The following is a 20,490-nucleotide window of genomic DNA, read 5'->3' as shown; positions in this document are numbered from 1 at the left end:
TGTCCGTCACCACTTTTGCCAGCTGTATACCAAGCATGTTCAGAGTCTGATCACAAAAGGTGTGATCTCCACCAGGATTAGCAGCCTTTACATTATAGCCCATTTCTATTTGCTTCTGCAGCAAGTCTTTGTGCTGCTGTAACTCACCGAGCCTCTTGACCAGTCCTGGGATCTCCTCTGCGACCTGAAGCTCAGGTGCACATGGCGTCTCCTCCTGGGATCCTGCTTTCAGCAATGTCCCTGGATGCTTGAAACCAGACGTCTCCTTAACTTTCACCACCGCTGGTTTCGTGGTTCCAGGCTCCACAGCACTTTTACTGCTGCCACCTGACTGCGACCTTGTGCGCCCAGAGCTCGCCATGCTGGCCACCACATGCTTCTGCTGCAGGTTCTCCTGGAGCGTCTGTCTCTCCAGTGAGGTTCTCCTCTGTCTGCTGGGAGTCAGCTGCACACCTGAAGATGGTGATGGCACGTCCTGAGCTGCAGGCTGCTTTCCTCCATTCAGCTTCTCACCAGTAGATTTCTTTTGGATTTCTCCTAGTTGCACTACACTCTGCTTGCCTTGGCTGGCCGACTGCTTAACTGGAACTTTCTTACCCACAGCCATGGCTTTTCCTTGTTCCGTTACTTTTTGCACTTTCACAGCTTCACCTTTCTTGCTGCTGCTGCTGCTGCTACTTCCACTCTGAGCTTTCTTTCCCTCAGAAACAACTTTGGGACTTGCATCCGCCTTAGACACAACTTGAGCGTTACTTCCAAGTGTAGGCCTGGAAGCCTGGGCCTTGCTTGGGGAGTTACCCCGCCCAGGGTGGCCTCCCCCTGGGCTTGCTCCAGACATCAGGAGAGCTACAAACACACAACCTCACAGCTAGGAGGCAGTATTATAGTAGTTATATTCTGGTACATAGGAGCAGTATTATAGTAGTTATATTCTTATACATAGGAGCAGTATTATAGGAGTTATATTCTTGTACATAGGGGCAGTATTATAGTAGTTATATTCTTGTACATAGGAGCAGTATTATAGTAGTTATATTCTTATACATAGGAGCAGTATTATAGTAGTTATATTCTTGTACATAGGAGCAGTATTATAGTAGTTATATTCTTGTACGTAGGAGCAGGATTATAACAGTTATATTCTTGTACATAGGGGAAGGATTATAGTAGTTATATTCTTGTACATAGGGGCAGTATTATAGTAGTTATATTCTTGTACATAGGAGCAGTATTATAGTAGTTATATTCTTGTACGTAGGAGCAGGATTATAACAGTTATATTCTTGTACATAGGGGAAGGATTATAGTAGTTATATTCTTGTACATAGGGGCAGTATTATAGTAGTTATATTCTTGTACATAGGGACAGTATTATAGTAGTTATATTCTTGTACATAGGGGCAGTATTATAGTAGTTATATTCTTGTACATAGGAGCAGTATTATAGTACTTATATTCTTGTACATAGGGGGCAGTATTATAGTAGTTATATTCTTGTACATAGGAGCACTATTATAGTAGTTATATTCTTGTATATACGGGCAGTATTATAGTAGTTATATTCTTATACATAGGAGCAGTATTATAGTAGTTATATTCTTGTATATAGGAGCAGTATTATATTAGTTATATTCCTGCACATAGGGGGCAGTATTATAGGAGTTAAATCTTGTACATGGGACACAATCCTGCCACTTTGTGGTTATGTTCATGGGATAGTCTTGGTAAAATTGTGACAGTTGGCAAGTTTAGAAGGCACTACCAAGTCAGGGTGCAAATGCCTATGTGTATGTGCCATGTGGAATCCCTGCCAGCCTCTCTGCAAGGCTTATTGTGAGGCTGTCAGGAATCTACAAGTTGTTTTCGGTTTACAGATTGCTTTTTCTAAGCTGTGACTCAGTGTCTGACTTCTTTAAATTATTCCATTGTACGTAGGTCAATTTGGTTGTGAGTTTCTGGAACAGTTATTAATATCAAATAAATGGAAATTGCAATGGAAAATAAATTATCTGAAATGCAAAAGCATCGGAATATGTGTGTGGAGGTTTTCACCTCGCTCGCTGAATATCTTACAGTTCTTTTTCAGGAGATAAAGAACTCCTTATTGAAGCATAGTGTACGTATTTTAATATAAAATGGTAATGTTAGATCCAGGTATTAGCGCCCACGTGTCCTATCAATCATTTACATTCTCTGGTTGCAAACAGATCCCGGGATTGATGTCTAGTGATGAGCGAGTATACTCGTTGCCCAGGTGTCCTCCGAGTATTTTGGCGTGCTCGGAGATTTAGTTTCTGTCGAGGCAGCTGCATGATTTGCGGCTGCTAGACAGGCTGAATACGTGTGGGAATTCCCAGCCACAAATCATGCAGCTGCGTCGACAGAAACTAAATCTCCGAGCACGCCAAAATACTCTTGTTTTCTATGGATTTCCAGGTGTAATCTAGTATAAAACTTTATTCTGTAATAATTATAAATAAAATGTAGCACTACTCACTTTTCCCAGGTCCAGGGTCTTCTCTACTCCTCTGCCGCAGCTTGTGTTGTTTGTCACATCAACTGTGCTGTAGCCAATAATTGAGCTCAGCAGCTCGTGCTGTCAGCAGAAGCAAAGGCGCTGAGCTCAGTTATTGACTGCAGCGCAATTGATGCGACATCACTGCTGCAGCCAAACAGCAGCAAAGAGGTGGCGCCGGACCCAGTGAGGGTAAATAGTGCTCAGTAGATGGATGAATCAATTGCAGGACTCTGGTCAATCGGCCACGTCAATCCTCCATGACCAGTGAATTTGAGACTTGCATATCTTCTTACCTCCCGCCATCTCTTCTTATTTGATAGGGCTGGCACAGTATCATCATTGCGAGGAGAAACACAAGACTTTGCATTAGTTCAGGGAATCAAAAGACAAGACTTGACTAAGGAGACAAGGGGATTCACAGGTTGGCCGTCCAACAGTCACGGAGTACTGACCTGGCCGATTGACCGGGGTCTTGCCGGTCTTGTTTTTCTTAAAGCGCCATCACATGGGAAACTAAGAATTACATGGTGCTTTTTCAAATGATTAGGTATTACAGGTCATAACAGGTGCCATAGAGCAAAAGATGCTCTACGTACCCACTTTTCACCCTAACCAGTATTTGAAGATCCTGATAGGGTATATGGAGATGGGTTTTCTAAACTGAAAAATCTCTTGAACTAGCAGAATTTCTACCAAAAAAAAAAATAGAATAAATGTGGAAACAAATGTATGGATCGTTAGACTACATTCTTTCTAAAAGGTCATTTCCTTCATTTTCTTACCGGAACGGTATGAAGCTGCAGTGCATCTGAATAAGGCTGTGTGTATGATCATGAAGTCTGGCGAAGCACAGGAAACAGTAGAAGCTTGAAATGGTTGAATAGGTATTCTATTCCTAGTTACTGCCAGGAATTCCTGTAATGTTGGGAAATGGACTGGATAACCCATATTTAGCACATGGGACAATCAAGGGTCCCAACACCTGGAAATAAGTACAGAAAATATTTGCCCAGACCTTGTTTGTTAAACTCGATTCATAAGGGTAAAAATAAAACCAGCAGCTGCATTTTGGTGGTCCACTTGTCATGTACTGTACAACCACACAACCTCATATTTTTCTGGCCTTTTGGGTTCGTGGTCGACGCACGTGTCCTTGAAGAGGAATCCTTTTTATTGGATGGTTCAGCTGTTCAGACTCGCCGGTCAAAAGTAGCTAAGACTAAACTTTGTAGACTGTGTTTCCTGTCTTTGGTGAAAAAACCTGAAGCAGGGCCAGGGTTAACAACAGAGGTTGAGGAATGTAATTCCGAGGAAAGCAAACAATGAGCAAACAGTGCTAGGAAATACATGGGATACTAAGCTTCATAGTTATCTGGAGGAATATTCATTGCTCTTGTGAACAGAGATGATTAAATAAATGACTATATTTCTATTATGTTAATGCTAGTGAAACAATAAAAAGAGTTATTACTAGAGTTGAGCGAAACGGGTCGAAAAATTTCAAAAGTCGCCGACTTTTGGCAAAGTCGGGTTTCATGAAACGAAACCCGACCCTAGGATGAGGTCGGCCACGAGGTCGGCGACTTACGCGCCAAAGTCGCGTTTCAAAAGTTTGTTTTGCGCTCTTTTTCAGCCAATCAGGATCCACGGACACTGTGGGCAACGTGATGACATAGGCACGGGTCACCACCATCTTTCAGAAGGGCATGCAAGTGATTGGCTTGCTTTGGTGGGCGTCACAGGGGGTATAAAAGGGCGTGCACGCCGACCGCCATCTTACTTCTGCCGATCTTAGCATAGGGAGAGGTTGCTGCTGATTCTGTAGGGAGAGCATTAGGCAGGGAAGAAGAAAAAAAAACTGCTTCTGCTGCTAGCGATTTGGCCTGTACAACACACCAGTCACTGTGTGTGCAGTGCAAGGGGAGGCTATATAGTGGTGTATCAGTGGTGTTGGTTGTTGGGCTGCCTTCTAAGGCTTCCTGACATTCCTGCATTGCTGTTTACCCACTGCTTCGCAAACTGCTTTTTTAAAAGCAATCCCAATTTATTTTTTTTTTGTCCTGCTGAGAAGAAAAAAAAACTGCTTCTGCTGCTGGCGATTTGGCCTGCACAACACACCAGTCACTGTGTGTGCAGTGCAAGGGGAGGCTATATTGTGGTGTATCAGTGGTGTTGGTTGTTGGGCTGCCTTTTAAGGCTTCCTGACAGGCTGGCATTGCTGTTTACCCACTGCTCTGCAAACTGCTTTTTTAAAAGCAATCCAATCTCCCTTATCCTCTAGTCACTTTTGTCACAGCTGTGCCATTGAGCCTGTGACATAGCGCTCAGATATCAGTGGGCCTCACACAATCCAAAAGTGTCCAGTGTCCACAAGTGTCTGCAGAAATTCAAAATCTCCCTTATCCTCTCGTCACTTTTGTCACAGCTGTGCCATCGAGCCTGTGACATAGCGCTCAGATATCAGTGGGCCTCACACAATCCAAAAGTGTCCAGTGTCCACAAGTGTCTGCAGAAATTCAAAATCTCCCTTATCCTCTCGTCACTTTTGTCACAGCTGTGCCATCGAGCCTGTCACATAGCGCTCAGATATCAGTGGGCCTCACACAATCCAAAAGTGTCCAGTGTCCACAAGTGTCTGCAGAAATTCAAAATCTCCCTTATCCTCTCGTCACTTTTGTCACAGCTGTGCCATCGAGCCTGTGACATAGCGCTCAGATATCAGTGGGCCTCACACAATCCAAAAGTGTCCAGTGTCCACAAGTGTCTGCAGAAATTCAAAATCTCCCTTATCCTCTCGTCACTTTTGTCACAGCTGTGCCATTGAGCCTGTCACATAGCGCTCAGATATCAGTGGGCCTCACACAATCCAAAAGTGTCCAGTGTCCACAAGTGTGTGCAGAAATTCAAAATCTCCCTTATCCTCTAGTCACTTTGGTCACAGCTGTGCCATCGAGCCTGTCACATAGCGCTCAGATATTCATTGGGCCTCACACAATCCAAAAGTGTCCAGTGTCCACAAGTGTCTGCAGAAATTCAAAATCTCCCCTGTCCTATAGACACCTTGTTTTACATTACTATATAGTTTGTTGGATTTTGTCTACATTTCTACCAAAAATGAGGAAGGCTGGTGGAAGAGGAAGTGGAATTGGGCGGGGGTTGGCAGCTGTTAATGATGGTGTTGGTGGTGGATCTGATGGTAGTGGCAAGAGCAAAATAGGACCGAATGCAGGAGGTGTTGAGCCTGCGTCATCGTCTGGCTACATAAGGCCTCGAGCGCTTAGTTTTCTAGGAGTTGGCTTTTAAAGCCAGAGCATCAGGAAAAAGTTTTGTCTTACATTGCTGACTCAGCCTCCAGCTCTATCGCCTCCTCTTCTTCAGTTGTAAAAAGTAAAAGCACTGAGTCGTCATTGGAGGCTCATGTTCATGAACCACACCTTTCCATGTGTCCTTCACCCCAACCAAGATTGAAGGATGATGCAGGCCATACTACTGATTACTCCATGGAGCTGTTTTCACATACCATGCCTGGATTATCAAGTCAAATGGTGAATTACCCAGGCCAAGATGAATCTGACATGGAGTGCACTGATGCACAGCCGCTGATGGATGATTCTGCTGGTACATTCACTCAGAGCACTACATTGTCCTCGCAGTGTACAGAGCCAGATTCTGACCCTGATGAGACTCAGGTGCCCCTTCCCGCACACTATACCACCATACACGGTGACACAGAGGAAGGTGCACATGACATAGAAGAGGAGGTGATGGATGACCCAGTTGTTGACCCAGATTGGCATCCATTGGGGGAAGAGGGTGCTGCTTCCAATAGCTCAGATGAGGAGCATCCACAGCAGACATCGACATCGCAACAGCTGTTATCTGGCAGGCCCGGAGCACTCCAAAGACAGGTTCCAAACATCAAAAGAGTTGCTGGACAGCTTGTCCAGAGGGTCAAAAGATCACAGCGTGCTAGGCCGCAAAATGTCTGCCAAAGTAGGAAGAGTGCAGTGTGGCACTTTTTTGAACAAAATCCTCATGATCAGGCCAAGGTTATCTGTAAGAAGTGCGCAAAGACCTTTAGCCGAGGGAAAAATCTGAAAAATTTGAATACCAGTTGCATGCTTAGACATTTAACCAGCATGCACTTGCAAGCGTGGACACAACACCAAACCTCAAGTGCCACATGTGCAACTGATCACAACGAAGGTAGTCAGCAACGCTACATTGTTTCCCCCACTGTAAGCCCACCGGTTAGCACAGCAGCAAATGTTGAGGTGTCGTTGCAAGGCCACAGCAGTCAGGGAATCCCACTGTTATATCAACGAAAGACTGATTCTAGGCCATCAGAAAGAACACCAACTCCATCACCATCATCAACCCTCTCTCAGTCCGCCCTGTCCACCGCTACTTCCACCATATGCAGCTCTCAAGTCCAGCTCACCCTCCCAGACACTATGAGTAGGTCAAGAAAGTACTCAGTCTCTCATCCGCGTACACTGGGTTTGAACGCCCACATTGCCAAACTAATCTCGTTTGAGATGATGCCCTTTCGGCTGGTGGAAAGCGCAGCTTTCCGCGAACTCATGGCCTATGCAGTACCACGCTATGACCTACCCAGTCGCCACTTCTTCTCTCGCAAAGCCATCCCAGCCCTCCACCATCATGTGAAAGACCGCATTGTCCATGCACTCAAGCAGTCAGTGAGCGGAAAGGTGCACCTCACAACTGATGCATGGTCCAGTCGGCATGGCCAGGGCCGTTACGTGTCCATCACTGCGCACTGGGTTAATGTGGTGGATGCAGGGTCCACAGGGGACAGCGGTGGTGGGACAGTGCTGCCTAGCCCACGGTATAGGAAACAGTTGGCTGTAGGCGTTCGACCCTCCTCCTCCTCCTCCTCCAGAAGCGAAAGCTCGTCCACAGAGCGCAGTCGTACGAGCACTCCATCTGCAGCTGCCACTGTTGCACACGATGTTTCCCCCTATCGAGCAGCTAGTGGAAAGCGTCAGCAGGCTGTGTTGCAGATGATGTGTTTGGGCAACAGACACACCGCCGAGGTGCTGGCCGAGTACTTGAAGCGACAAACTGAGTCATGGCTGGGCAGTGTACATCTTGAGGCAGGCAAGGTAGTTAGTGATAACGGCCGTAATTTTGTGGCAGCCATAGCCCTTTCAAAACTCAGCCATATACCTTGCTTGGCTCACACCTTGAACCTGGTGGTGCAGTGCTTCCTCAAAAATTATCCGGAGTTAACAGCCCTGCTCCAGAAGGTGCGAAGACTATGCGCGCACATCCGCCGGTCGCCTGTACACTCCGTTCGTATGCAGAAGCTGCAGCGATTGCTCCACCTTCCCAACCACCACCTCATTATCGACATTGCAACAAGGTGGAACTCCACCCTGCACATGGTGGAGCGGCTGTGCGAGCAGAGGCAGGCCATAATGCATTTGTGGGAGGATCCACTGCCAGGCACTTTGAGAGCAGACATGGAGTTGACAGGTGTGCAGTGGTCGAAGCTGAAAGACCTCTGTAAAGTCCTTCAGTGTTTTGAGGAATGCACACGGCTGGTAAGCGCAGACGACGCCATCCTAAGCATGAGCATCCCACTTATGCGTCTGCTCATGCAAACTTTGACGCACCTTAAGGAGCAGGCGTCTGCAGCCAATGTTGATGAGGAGGAAGAGGAGGAGGGAATCCTTGATGACATTCAGCCATTGTCTGCTCAGGGACCTCTCCTGGACGAGGTGGAGGAAGAAGAGGAGGAGGAGGAGGATGATGGGGATGATTACTTAGGGGAGGAGGATGCATCTCGTGGGGCAAGTGAAAATGTTGGCGTGGCAAGGTCTGGTACAGGGTTTGTGCGTGACTGGAGGGATGTGGATTTGCCAGAAAGTGCTCCTCCAACCAGCACTCGCAGTGCATCATTGACACCGGGAACATTGGCCCACATGTCAGATTATGCCTTGCAGATCCTAAAAAGGGACCCCCGCATTGCCAAAATGATGAACGATGACGACTACTGGTTGGCCAGCATCCTGGATCCACGCTATAAAGGCAAATTACAAAACATCATGCCACAGGAGAACCTTGACCTAATATTGGCTAATAAACAAGCAACTCTGGTAAATCGGTTGCTTGAGGCATTCCCAGCACACAGCAGCGGTGATGGTTCTCACACGAGCCGTACGGGCCGGGGGCAGCTTGGCAGAGGTGTTCGTGGTGCACACAGCAGAAGTGGCGTTGGAGACAGGGGTTTCATGACAATGTTGTGGACTGATTTTTCAAATACCGCTCACACAACTGGTAATACTGCATCGATGGAAAGTGACAGGAGACAGCAGTTGTCAACTATGGTTACAAACTACTTTTCCTCCCATATCGATGTTCTCCCACACAGGTCATTCCCCTTTGACTATTGGGCCGCTAAACTGGACACCTGGCCTGAATTGGCCCAATATGCCTTACAGGAGCTCGCTTGCCCAGCTGCAAGTGTGCTATCGGAAAGAGTCTTCAGTGCAGCTGGATCAATCCTGACAGAAAAAAGGACCCGTCTGTCAACCCAAAATGTGGATGATCTAACCTTCATTAAAATGAACCATGCATGGGTTTCCAAGGATTTTGTCCCACCTTCCCCTGATGACACATAGGGTGACAGAAAAATGGCTTGCTTTGGTCCACCTCTTCCTGGGACTTCACCTATTTCGCCTTTTGCATCAGCTGAATGTCCAACATCAACTTATGCCACTTTCTAAAACTCCCTAACTGTGCTGCCTCCCCCCCCCCATGGCCGGGGTCACCACCTAGCGCACGACACCGTGCGAGTGCCGTTGCCCTGGACAGGTGGGTAGGCCGACTCTTGGGTGCGGGCACTGGCACAGGGTCCCTCATAGTGCAATCAAGTGTCTCTGACGGTGGTGGTGCACACCCGCCGTCAGACACACCGCCATACTATGAGGGGCCCAGTGCCAGTACCGACGCCCACGAGTGGCCCCCCTTGCTTGGGCAGGGCCCCAGCATTTGCAATCTTTACCTCTCCCTGATCCTCCGCTGTGTAATCTGGGCCGTCAAATCCATACTGTGCCTGACACCGTCTGAGCCTGCCTCCTGATGTACAGACATATATTTTGAATGTGTACGCTATCCATACATGTTATCCGGAGATACGGTACCCTTTCTAACCTTTGTGCAATCACGTGCAATCCATACTGGGCCTAACACCGTCTGAGCCTGCCTCCTGATGTACAGACATATATTTTTAATGTGTACGCTATCCATACATGTTATCCAGGGATACGGTACCCTTTCTAACCTTTGTGCAATCATGTGCAATCCATACTGGGCCTAACACCGTCTGAGCCTGCCTCCTGATGTACAGACATATATTTTGAATGTGTACGCTATCCATACATGTTATCCGGGGATACGGTACCCTTTCTAACCTTTGTGCAATCACGTGCAATCCATACTGGGCCTAACACCGTCTGAGCCTGCCTCCTGATGTATAGACATATATTTTGAATGTGTACGCTATCCATACATGTTATCCGGGGATACGGTACCCTTTCTAACCTTTGTGCAATCACGTGCAATCCATACTGGGCCTAACACCGTCTGAGCCTGCCTCCTGATGTACAGACATATATTTTGAATGTGTACGCTATCCATACATGTTATCCGGGGATACGGTACCCTTTCTAACCTTTGTGCAATCACGTGCAATCCATACTGGGCCTAACACCGTCTGAGCCTGCCTCCTGATGTATAGACATATATTTTGAATGTGTACGCTATCCATACATGTTATCCGGGGATACGGTACCCTTTCTAACCTTTGTGCAGTCACGTGCAATCCATACTGGGCCTAACACCGTCTGAGCCTGCCTCCTGATGTATAGACATATATTTTGAATGTGTACGCTATCCATACATGTTATCCGGGGATACGGTACCCTTTCTAACCTTTGTGCAATCACGTGCAATCCATAGTGGGCGTGAGAACGGCTGGCGAGCTGTTAAGCAAGCTACAGCACCTGTGGTTTGCACACGTAAGTTTTTCATTTTTTCAGGAATGATGGTTAGGCCTAATTCCGGAACTGCGGTTGACCTGCACTTACTGGGAAATCATTGTTCGCGGGTAATAATTGTCATTAGTGATCCCCATCACTAACGTTGTTCAGCGGGTTATCTGCACCTGTAAGCGACAAACGCTAGCCTTTTCAGTGTAGCGCACATGCAGCCACGGACATGTAATGGCATGACACACCAGTTATTGGCCAATCTTATGTGCCAGAGCCTCACGTGTCCCTCTAGTAAGCCAGACTCGGACCGCGGGGCATGACGGAGTCTCGTTCGTTAATGGAATTAAGCTTGCAATGTGTGCATCTGTTCTGTAGCTGGCATGGTTGAGGTTTCCCAGGTGGAGTCGAATTTAACCGTAGGCTCCACTCCTGGTGGTGCCCTTCTGGACATTCCTTTAAGGTTCAGCTTTGCAACCATACTGCCCACGTAAAACAAACACTTTGCCTTCATGAACGCTGTTTGGAGGGTCATGACTCGTGGGAATAACGCCGCCCAATCAGTTAACCTGCTAGAGAGATCGTTCGTTGCTCCCAAGCATGACATCACACTCCCTAGGAAGAAGGTAATGCCACTGTGGCGACCGTACTCCTGGGGGCGACACAAGTGCACTGATGCCCAGCCACTGCTCGATGAATCTGCTGGTACATTGACCCAGACCACTACATTCCCCTCGCACGCTACACGGCCTGAATCTGACCCTGATGAAACTCAGGTTACCCTTCCCATATACAGTTCCATCTTACACGGTGACAAAGAGGAAGCTGCAGATGAAAGTGCAGGTTCGGCCCACCCGCCATCAGACACACCACCGTACTATCAGGGGCCCTGTGCCAGTGCCGTCGCCAACGAGTGGGCCCCCCCCTGCTTGCTCAGGGTCACAGCACTTGCAAAGTTGAAATACTGTGCAGTGAGATGGAAGATGGGGACGACGAGGAGTCCAGACAAGTACAGGGATTCCCTAGCGAGGAGACTTATTTGATTGTTTTCAATGTTGGGACAGCAATTTTTGGGGAGCACTATACTCTGGAGAATGATAGATGGGGCCCACCATACACTGGAACATTCCAAAGGTGGACATCAGACACTGGAGCAGCATTTACAGGGCCCATTATACACTAGAGCATTAGAAATGGGGCCCATTATGTTTGGAGCATTATTTGGGCCCATAAGACAGAGGAGCTTCATCCATGGGGACCAACATATACTGTAGCATTATGTGGAGCTCATCATATACTGTTTCAAACATTATATGGGACCAATGATTCTGTATGGAGAAATAGATGGGCCTCGTCATGATACAAGTTACGCACTGAAAAATGGGGGTTATTTGGCTACAGTTGTGGGGGGGGAGGGCTGGCTCCAGGTTTTCATGTGCCCTGGGCGAAAGAGCGCCCCTTTAACACATACCACAACTCATCATGCTCCGATACGGCAGAGAAATAGCGGTATAGTACAATGAAAAATACTTCACTTTTTACATCTCATGACGAGGCCCATCTATTTCTCCATACAGAATCATTGGTCCCATATAATGTTTGAAACAGTATATGATGAGCTCCACATAATGCTACAGTATATGTTGGTCCCCATGGATGAAGCTCCACTGTCTTATGGGCCCAAATAATGCTCCAAACATAATGGGCCCCATTTCTAATGCTCTAGTGTATAATGGGCCCTGTAAATGCTGCTCCAGTGTCTGATGTCCACCTTTGGAATGTTCCAGTGTATGGTGGGCCCCATCTATCATTCTCCAGAGTATATTACTCCCCAAAAATTGCTGTCCCAACATTGAAAACAATCAAATAAGTCTCCTCGCTAGGGAATCCCTGTACTTGTCTGGACTCCTCGTCGTCCCCATCTTCCATCTCACTGCACAGTATTTCAACTTTGCAAGTGCTGTGATCCTGAGCAAGCAGGGGGGGCCCACTCGTTGGTGACGGCACTGGCACAGGGCCCCTGATAGTACGGTGGTGTGTCTGATGGCGGGTGGGCCGAACCTGCACTTTCATCTGCAGCTACAGTATATGTTGGTCCCCATGGATGAAGCTCCACTGTCTTATGGGCCCAAATAATGCTCCAAACATAATGGGCCCCATTTCTAATGCTCTAGTGTATAATGGGCCCTGTAAATGCTGCTCCAGTGTCTGATGTCCACCTTTGGAATGTTCCAGTGTATGGTGGGCCCCATCTATCATTCTCCAGAGTATATTACTCCCCAAAAATTGCTGTCCCAACATTGAAAACAATCAAATAAGTCTCCTCGCTAGGGAATCCCTGTACTTGTCTGGACTCCTCGTCGTCCCCATCTTCCATCTCACTGCACAGTATTTCAACTTTGCAAGTGCTGTGACCCTGAGCAAGCAGGGGGGGGCCCACTCGTTGGCGACGGCACTGGCACAGGGCCCCTGATAGTACGGTGGTGTGTCTGATGGCGGGTGGGCCGAACCTGCACTTTCATCTGCAGCTTCCTCTTTGTCACCGTGTAAGATGGAACTGTATATGGGAAGGGTAACCTGAGTTTCATCAGGGTCAGATTCAGGCCGTGTAGCGTGCGAGGGGAATGTAGTGGTCTGGGTCAATGTACCAGCAGATTCATCGAGCAGTGGCTGGGCATCAGTGCACTTGTGTCGCCCCCAGGAGTACGGTCGCCACAGTGGCATTACCTTCTTCCTAGGGAGTGTGATGTCATGCTTGGGAGCAACGAACGATCTCTCTAGCAGGTTAACTGATTGGGCGGCGTTATTCCCACGAGTCATGACCCTCCAAACAGCGTTCATGAAGGCAAAGTGTTTGTTTTACGTGGGCAGTATGGTTGCAAAGCTGAACCTTAAAGGAATGTCCAGAAGGGCACCACCAGGAGTGGAGCCTACGGTTAAATTCGACTCCACCTGGGAAACCTCAACCATGCCAGCTACAGAACAGATGCACAAATTGCAAGCTTAATTCCGTTAACGAACGAGACTCCGTCATGCCCCGCGGTCCGAGTCCGGCTTACTAGAGGGACACGTGAGGCTCTGGCACATGAGATTGGCCAATAACTGGTGTGTCATGCCCTTACATGTCCGTGGCTGCATGTGCGCTACACTGAAAAGGCCAGCGTTTGTCGCTTACAGGTGCAGATAACCCGCTGAACAACGTTAGTGATGGGGATCACTGATTACAATTATTACCAGCGAACAATGATTTCCCAGTAAGTGCAGGTCAACCGCAGTTCCAGAATTAGGCCTAACCATCATTCCTGAAAAAATGAAAAACTTACGTGTGCAAACCACAGGTGCTGTAGCTTGCTTAACAGCTCGCCAGCCGTTCTCACGCCCATTATGGATTACACGTGATTGCACAAAGGTGAGAAAGGGTACCGTATCCCCGGATAACATGTATGGATAGCGTACACATTCAAAATATATGTCTCAGGAGGCAGACTCAGACGGTGTTAGGCCCAGTATGGATTGCACGTGATTGCACAAAGGTTAAAAAGGGTACCGTATCCCCGGATAACATGTATGGATAGCGTACACATTCAAAATATATGTCTCAGGAGGCAGGCTGAGATGGTGTTAGGCCCAGTATGGATTGCACGTGATTGCACAAAGGTGAGAAAGGGTACCGTATCCCCAGATAACATGTATGGATAGCATACACATTCAAAATATATGTCTATACATCAGGAGGCAGGCTCAGACGGTGTTAGGCCCAGTATGGATTGCACGTGATTGCACAAAGGTTAGAAAGGGTACCGTATCCCCAGATAACATGTATGGATAGCGTACACATTCAAAATATATGTCTATACATCAGGAGGCAGGCTCAGACGGTGTTAGGCCCAGTATGGATTGCACGTGATTGCTCAAAGGTTAGAAAGGGTACCGTATCCCCAGATAACATGTATGGATAGCGTACACATTCAAAATATATGTCTATACATCAGGAGGCAGGCTCAGACGGTGTTAGGCCCAGTATGGATTGCACGTGATTGCACAAAGGTGAGAAAGGATACTGTATCCCCAGATAACATGTATGGATAGTGTACACATTCAAAATATATGTCTATACATCAGGAGGCAGGCTCAGACGGTGTTAGGCCCAGTATGGATTGCACGTGATTGCAGAAAGGTGAGAAAGGGTACCGTATCCCCAGATAACATGTATGGATAGCGTACACATTCAAAATATATGTCTATACATCAGGAGGCAGGCTCAAACGGTGTCAGGCACAGTATGGATTTGACGGCCCAGACTACACAGCGGAGGAGCAGGGAGAGGTAAAGATTGCAAATGCTGGGGCCCTGCCCAAGCAAGGGGGGCCCACTCGTGGGCGTCGGTACTGGCACTGGGCCCCTCAGAGTACGGCGGTGTGTCTGACGGCGGGTGTGCACCACCACCGTCAGAGACACTTGATTGCACTATGAGGGACCCTGTGCCAGTGCCCGCTCCCAAGAGTCGGCCTACCCACCTGTCCAGGGCAACGGCACTCGCACGGTGTCGTGCGCTAGGTGGTGACCCCGGCCATGGGGGGGGAGGCAGCACAGTTAGGGAGTTTTAGAAAGTGGCATATGTTGATGTTGGACATTCAGCTGATGCAAAAGGTGAAATAGGTCAAGTCCCAGGAAGAGGTGGACCAAGGCAAGCCATTTTTCTGTCACCCTATGTGTCATCAGGGGAAGGTGGGACAAAATCCTTGGAAACCCATGCGTGGTTCATTTTAATGAAGGTTAGATCATCCACATTTTGGGTTGATAGACGGGTCCTTTTTTCTGTCAGGATTGATCCAGCTGCACTGAAGACTCTTTCCGATAGCAGACTTGCAGCTGGGCAAGCGAGCTCCTGTAAGGCATATTGTGCCAATTCAGGCCAGGTGTCCAGTTTAGCGGCCCAATAGTCAAAGGGGAATGACCTGTGTGGGAGAACATCGATATGGGAGGAAAAGTAGTTTGTAACCATAGTTGACAACTGCTGTCTCCTGTCACTTTCCATCGATGCAGTATTACCAGTTGTGTGTGCGGTACTTGAAAAATCAGTCCACAACATTGTCATGAAACCCCTGTCTCCAACGCCACTTCTGCTGTGTGCACCACGAACACCTCTGCCAAGCTAACCCCGGCCCGTACGGCTCGTGTGAGAACCATCACCGCTGCTGTGTGCTGGGAATGCCTCAAGCAACCGATTTACCAGAGTTGCTTGTTTATTAGCCAATATTAGGTCAAGGTTCTCCTGTGGCATGATGTTTTGTAATTTGCCTTTATAGCGTGGATCCAGGATGCTGGCCAACCAGTAGTCATCATCGTTCATCATTTTGGCAATGCGGGGGTCTCTTTTTAGGATCTGCAAGGCATAATCTGACATGTGGGCCAATGTTCCCGGTGTCAATGATGCACTGCGAGTGCTGGTTGGAGGAGCACTTTCTGGCAAATCCACATCCCTCCAGTCACGCACAAACCCTGTACCAGACCTTGCCACGCCAACATTTTCACTTGCCCCACGAGATGCATCCTCCTCCCCTAAGTAATCATCCCCATCATCCTCCTCCTCCTCCTCTTCTTCCTCCACCTCGTCCAGGAGAGGTCCCTGAGCAGACAATGGCTGAATGTCATCAAGGATTCCCTCCTCCTCTTCCTCCTCATCAACATTGGCTGCAGACGCCTGCTCCTTAAGGTGCGTCAAAGTTTGCATGAGCAGACGCATAAGTGGGATGCTCATGCTTAGGATGGCGTCGTCTGCGCTTACCAGCCGTGTGCATTCCTCAAAACACTGAAGGACTTTACAGAGGTCTTTCAGCTTCGACCACTGCACACCTGTCAACTCCATGTCTGCTCTCAAAGTGCCTGGCCGTGGATCCTCCCACAAATGCATTATGGCCTGCCTCTGCTCGCACAGCCGCTCCACCATGTGCAGGGTGGAGTTCCACCTTGTTGCAATGTCGATAATGAGGTGGTGGTTGGGAAGGTGGAGCAATCGCTGCAGCTTCTGCATACGAACGGAGTGTACAGGCGACCGGCGGATGTGCGCGCACAGTCTTCGCACCTTCTGGAGCAGGGCTGTTAACTCCGGATAATTTTTGAGGAAGCACTGCACCACCAGGTTCAAGGTGTGAGCCAAGCAAGGTATGTGGCTGAGTTTTGAAAGGGCTATGGCTGCCACAAAATTACGGCCGTTATCACTAACTACCTTGCCTGCCTCAAGATGTACACTGCCCAGCCATGACTCAGTTTGTCGCTTCAAGTACTCGGCCAGCACCTCGGCGGTGTGTCTGTCGCCCAAACACATCATCTGCAACACAGCCTGCTGACGCTTTCCACTAGCTGCTCGATAGGGGGACACCTCGTGTGCAACAGTGGCAGCTGCAGATGGAGTGCTCGTACGACTGCGCTCTGTGGACGAGCTTTCGCTTCTGGAGGAGGAGGAGGAGGAGGAGGAGGGTCGAACGCCTACAGCCAACTGTTTCCTATACCGTGGGCTAGGCAGCACTGTCCCACCACCGCTGTCCCCTGTGGACCCTGCATCCACCACATTAACCCAGTGCGCAGTGATGGACACGTAACGGCCCTGGCCATGCCGACTGGACCATGCATCAGTTGTGAGGTGCACCTTTCCGCTCACTGACTGCTTGAGTGCATGGACAATGCGGTCTTTCACATGATGGTGGAGGGCTGGGATGGCTTTGCGAGAGAAGAAGTGGTGACTGGGTAGGTCATAGCGTGGTACTGCATAGGCCATGAGTTCGCGGAAAGCTGCGCTTTCCACCAACCGAAAGGGCATCATCTCAAACGAGATTAGTTTGGCAATGTGGGCGTTCAAACCCAGTGTACGCGGATGAGAGACTGAGTACTTTCTTGACCTACTCATAGTGTCTGGGAGGGTGAGCTGGACTTGAGAGCTGCATATGGTGGAAGTAGCGGTGGACAGGGCGGACTGAGAGAGGGTTGATGATGGTGATGGAGTTGGTGTTCTTTCTGATGGCCTAGAATCAGTCTTTTGTTGATATAACAGTGGGATTCCCTGACTGCTGTGGCCTTGCAACGACACCTCAACATTTGCTGCTGTGCTAACCGGTGGGCTTACAGTGGGGGAAACAATGTAGCGTTGCTGACTACCTTTGTTGTGATCAGTTGCACATGTGGCACTTGAGGTTTGGTGTTGTGTCCACGCTTGCAAGTACATGGTGTTTAAATGTCTAAGCATGCAACTGGTATTCAAATTTTTCAGATTTTTCCCTCGGCTAAAGGTCTTTGCGCACTTCTTACAGATAACCTTGGCCTGATCATGAGGATTTTGTTCAAAAAAGTGCCACACTGCACTCTTCCTACTTTGGCAGACATTTTGCGGCCTAGCACGCTGTGATCTTTTGACCCTCTGGACAAGCTGTCCAGCAACTCTTTTGATGTTTGGAACCTGTCTTTGGAGTGCTCCGGGCCTGCCAGATAACAGCTGTTGCGATGTCGATGTCTGCTGTGGATGCTCCTCATCTGAGCTATTGGAAGCAGCACCCTCTTCCCCCAATGGATGCCAATCTGGGTCAACAACTGGGTCATCCATCACCTCCTCTTCTATGTCATGTGCACCTTCCTCTGTGTCACCGTGTATGGTGGTATAGTGTGCGGGAAGGGGCACCTGAGTCTCATCAGGGTCAGAATCTGGCTCTATACACTGCGAGGACAATGTAGTGCTCTGAGTGAATGTACCAGCAGAATCATCCATCAGCGGCTGTGCATCAGTGCACTCCATGTCAGATTCATCTTGGCCTGGGTAATTCACCATTTGACTTGATAATCCAGGCATGGTATGTGAAAACAGCTCCATGGAGTAATCAGTAGTATGGCCTGCATCATCCTTCAATCTTGGTTGGGGTGAAGGACACAAGGAAAGGTGTGGTTCATGAACATGAGCCTCCAATGACGACTCAGTGCTTTTACTTTTTACAACTGAAGAAGAGGAGGCGATAGAGCTGGAGGCTGAGTCAGCAATGTAAGACAAAACTTTTTCCTGATGCTCTGCCTTTAAAAGCGGTTTGCCAACTCCTAGAAAACTAAGCCTTCGAAGCCTTATGGAGCCAGACGATGACTCAGGCTCAACACCTCCTGCATTCGGTCCTATTTTGCTCTTGCCACTACCATCAGATCCACCACCAACACCATCATTACCAGCTGCCAACCCCCGCCCAATTCCACGGCCTCTTCCACTAGCCTTCCTCATTTTTGGTAGAAATGTAGACAAAATCCAACAAACTATATAGTAATGTAAAACAAGGTACAAGGTGTCTATAGGACAGGGGAGATTTTGAATTTCTGCTCACACTAGTGGACACTGGACACTTTTGGTTTGTGTGAGGCCCACTGAATATCTGAGTGCTATGTCACAGGCTCGATGGCACAGCTGTGACCAAAGTGACTAGAGGATAAGTGAGATTTTGAATTTCTGCTCACACTAGTGGACACTGGACACTTTTGGATTGTGTGAGGCCCACTGAATATCTGAGCGCTATGTCACAGGCTCGATGGCACAGCTGTGACCAAAGTGACTAGAGGATAAGTGAGATTTTGAATTTCTGCAGACACTTGTGGACACTGGACACTTTTGGATTGTGTGAGGCCCACTGAATATCTGAGCGCTATGTCACAGGCTCGATGGCACAGCTGTGACCAAAGTGACTAGAGGATAAGTGAGATTTTGAATTTCTGCAGACACTTGTGGACACTGGACACTTTTGGATTGTGTGAGGCCCACTGAATATCTGAGCACTATGTCGCAGGCTCGATGGCACAGCTGTGACCAAAGTGACTAGAGGATAAGTGAGATTTTGAATTTCTGCTCACACTAGTGGACACTGGACACTTTTGGATTGTGTGAGGCCCACTGAATATCTGAGCGCTATGTCACAGGCTCGATGGCACAGCTGTGACCAAAGTGACTAGAGGATAAGTGAGATTTTGAATTTCTGCAGACACTTGTGGACACTGGACACTTTTGGATTGTGTGAGGCCCACTGAATATCTGAGCGCTATGTCACAGGCTCGATGGCACAGCTGTGACCAAAGTGACTAGAGGATAAGTGAGATTTTGAATTTCTGCTCACACTATTGGACACTGGACACTTTTGGATTGTGTGAGGCCCACTGAATATCTGAGCGCTATGTCACAGGCTCGATGGCACAGCTGTGACCAAAGTGACTAGAGGATAAGTGAGATTTTGAATTTCTGCAGACACTTGTGGACACTGGACACTTTTGGATTGTGTGAGGCCCACTGAATATCTGAGCGCTATGTCACAGGCTCGATGGCACAGCTGTGACCAAAGTGACTAGAGGATAAGGGAGATTTTGAATTTCTGCAGACACTTGTGGACACTGGACACTTTTGGATTGTGTGAGGCCCACTGAATATCACAGTGCTATGTCACAGGCAGAAATTCTAGTGTATCACAAACTACAAGGTGTATGTAGAATTGGGCAGAGTAGGAATCTCCCTAGAGTGCAGGTCTGTAAGAACGGAACATGTCCTCGACTTATTCTCACAGAGTGACACAGATAGCTTCACTGTGGCTGTGATAGCAGCCGTTACACGGTACTGTGTGAGGAGCGTACACCGCTGTATGGTGTGAAAAAATGCACGCTCAGTACCTCAGCAGGACAAAAAAAAAAATTGGGATTGCTTTTAAAAAAGCAGTTTGCAGCTCAGTACCTCAGCAGGACAAAAAAAAAAAATTGGGATTGCTTTTAAAAAAGCAGTTTGCAGAGCAGTGGGTAAACAGCAATGCAGCTGTCAGGAAGCCTTAGAAGGCAGCCCAACAACCAACACCACTGATACACCACAATATAGCCTCCCCTTGCACTGCACACACAGTGACTGGTGTGTTGTACAGGCACAATCGCTAGCAGCAGAAGCAGTTTTTTTTTCTT

The sequence above is a fragment of the Dendrobates tinctorius genome, unplaced genomic scaffold (assembly GCF_039654945.1).
Source record: "Dendrobates tinctorius isolate UK_male_01 unplaced genomic scaffold, ASM3965494v1 ptg000116l, whole genome shotgun sequence".
In the NCBI taxonomy this organism is placed as follows: Eukaryota; Metazoa; Chordata; class Amphibia; order Anura; family Dendrobatidae; genus Dendrobates; species Dendrobates tinctorius.
This window is presented reverse-complemented; position numbering follows the sequence as displayed.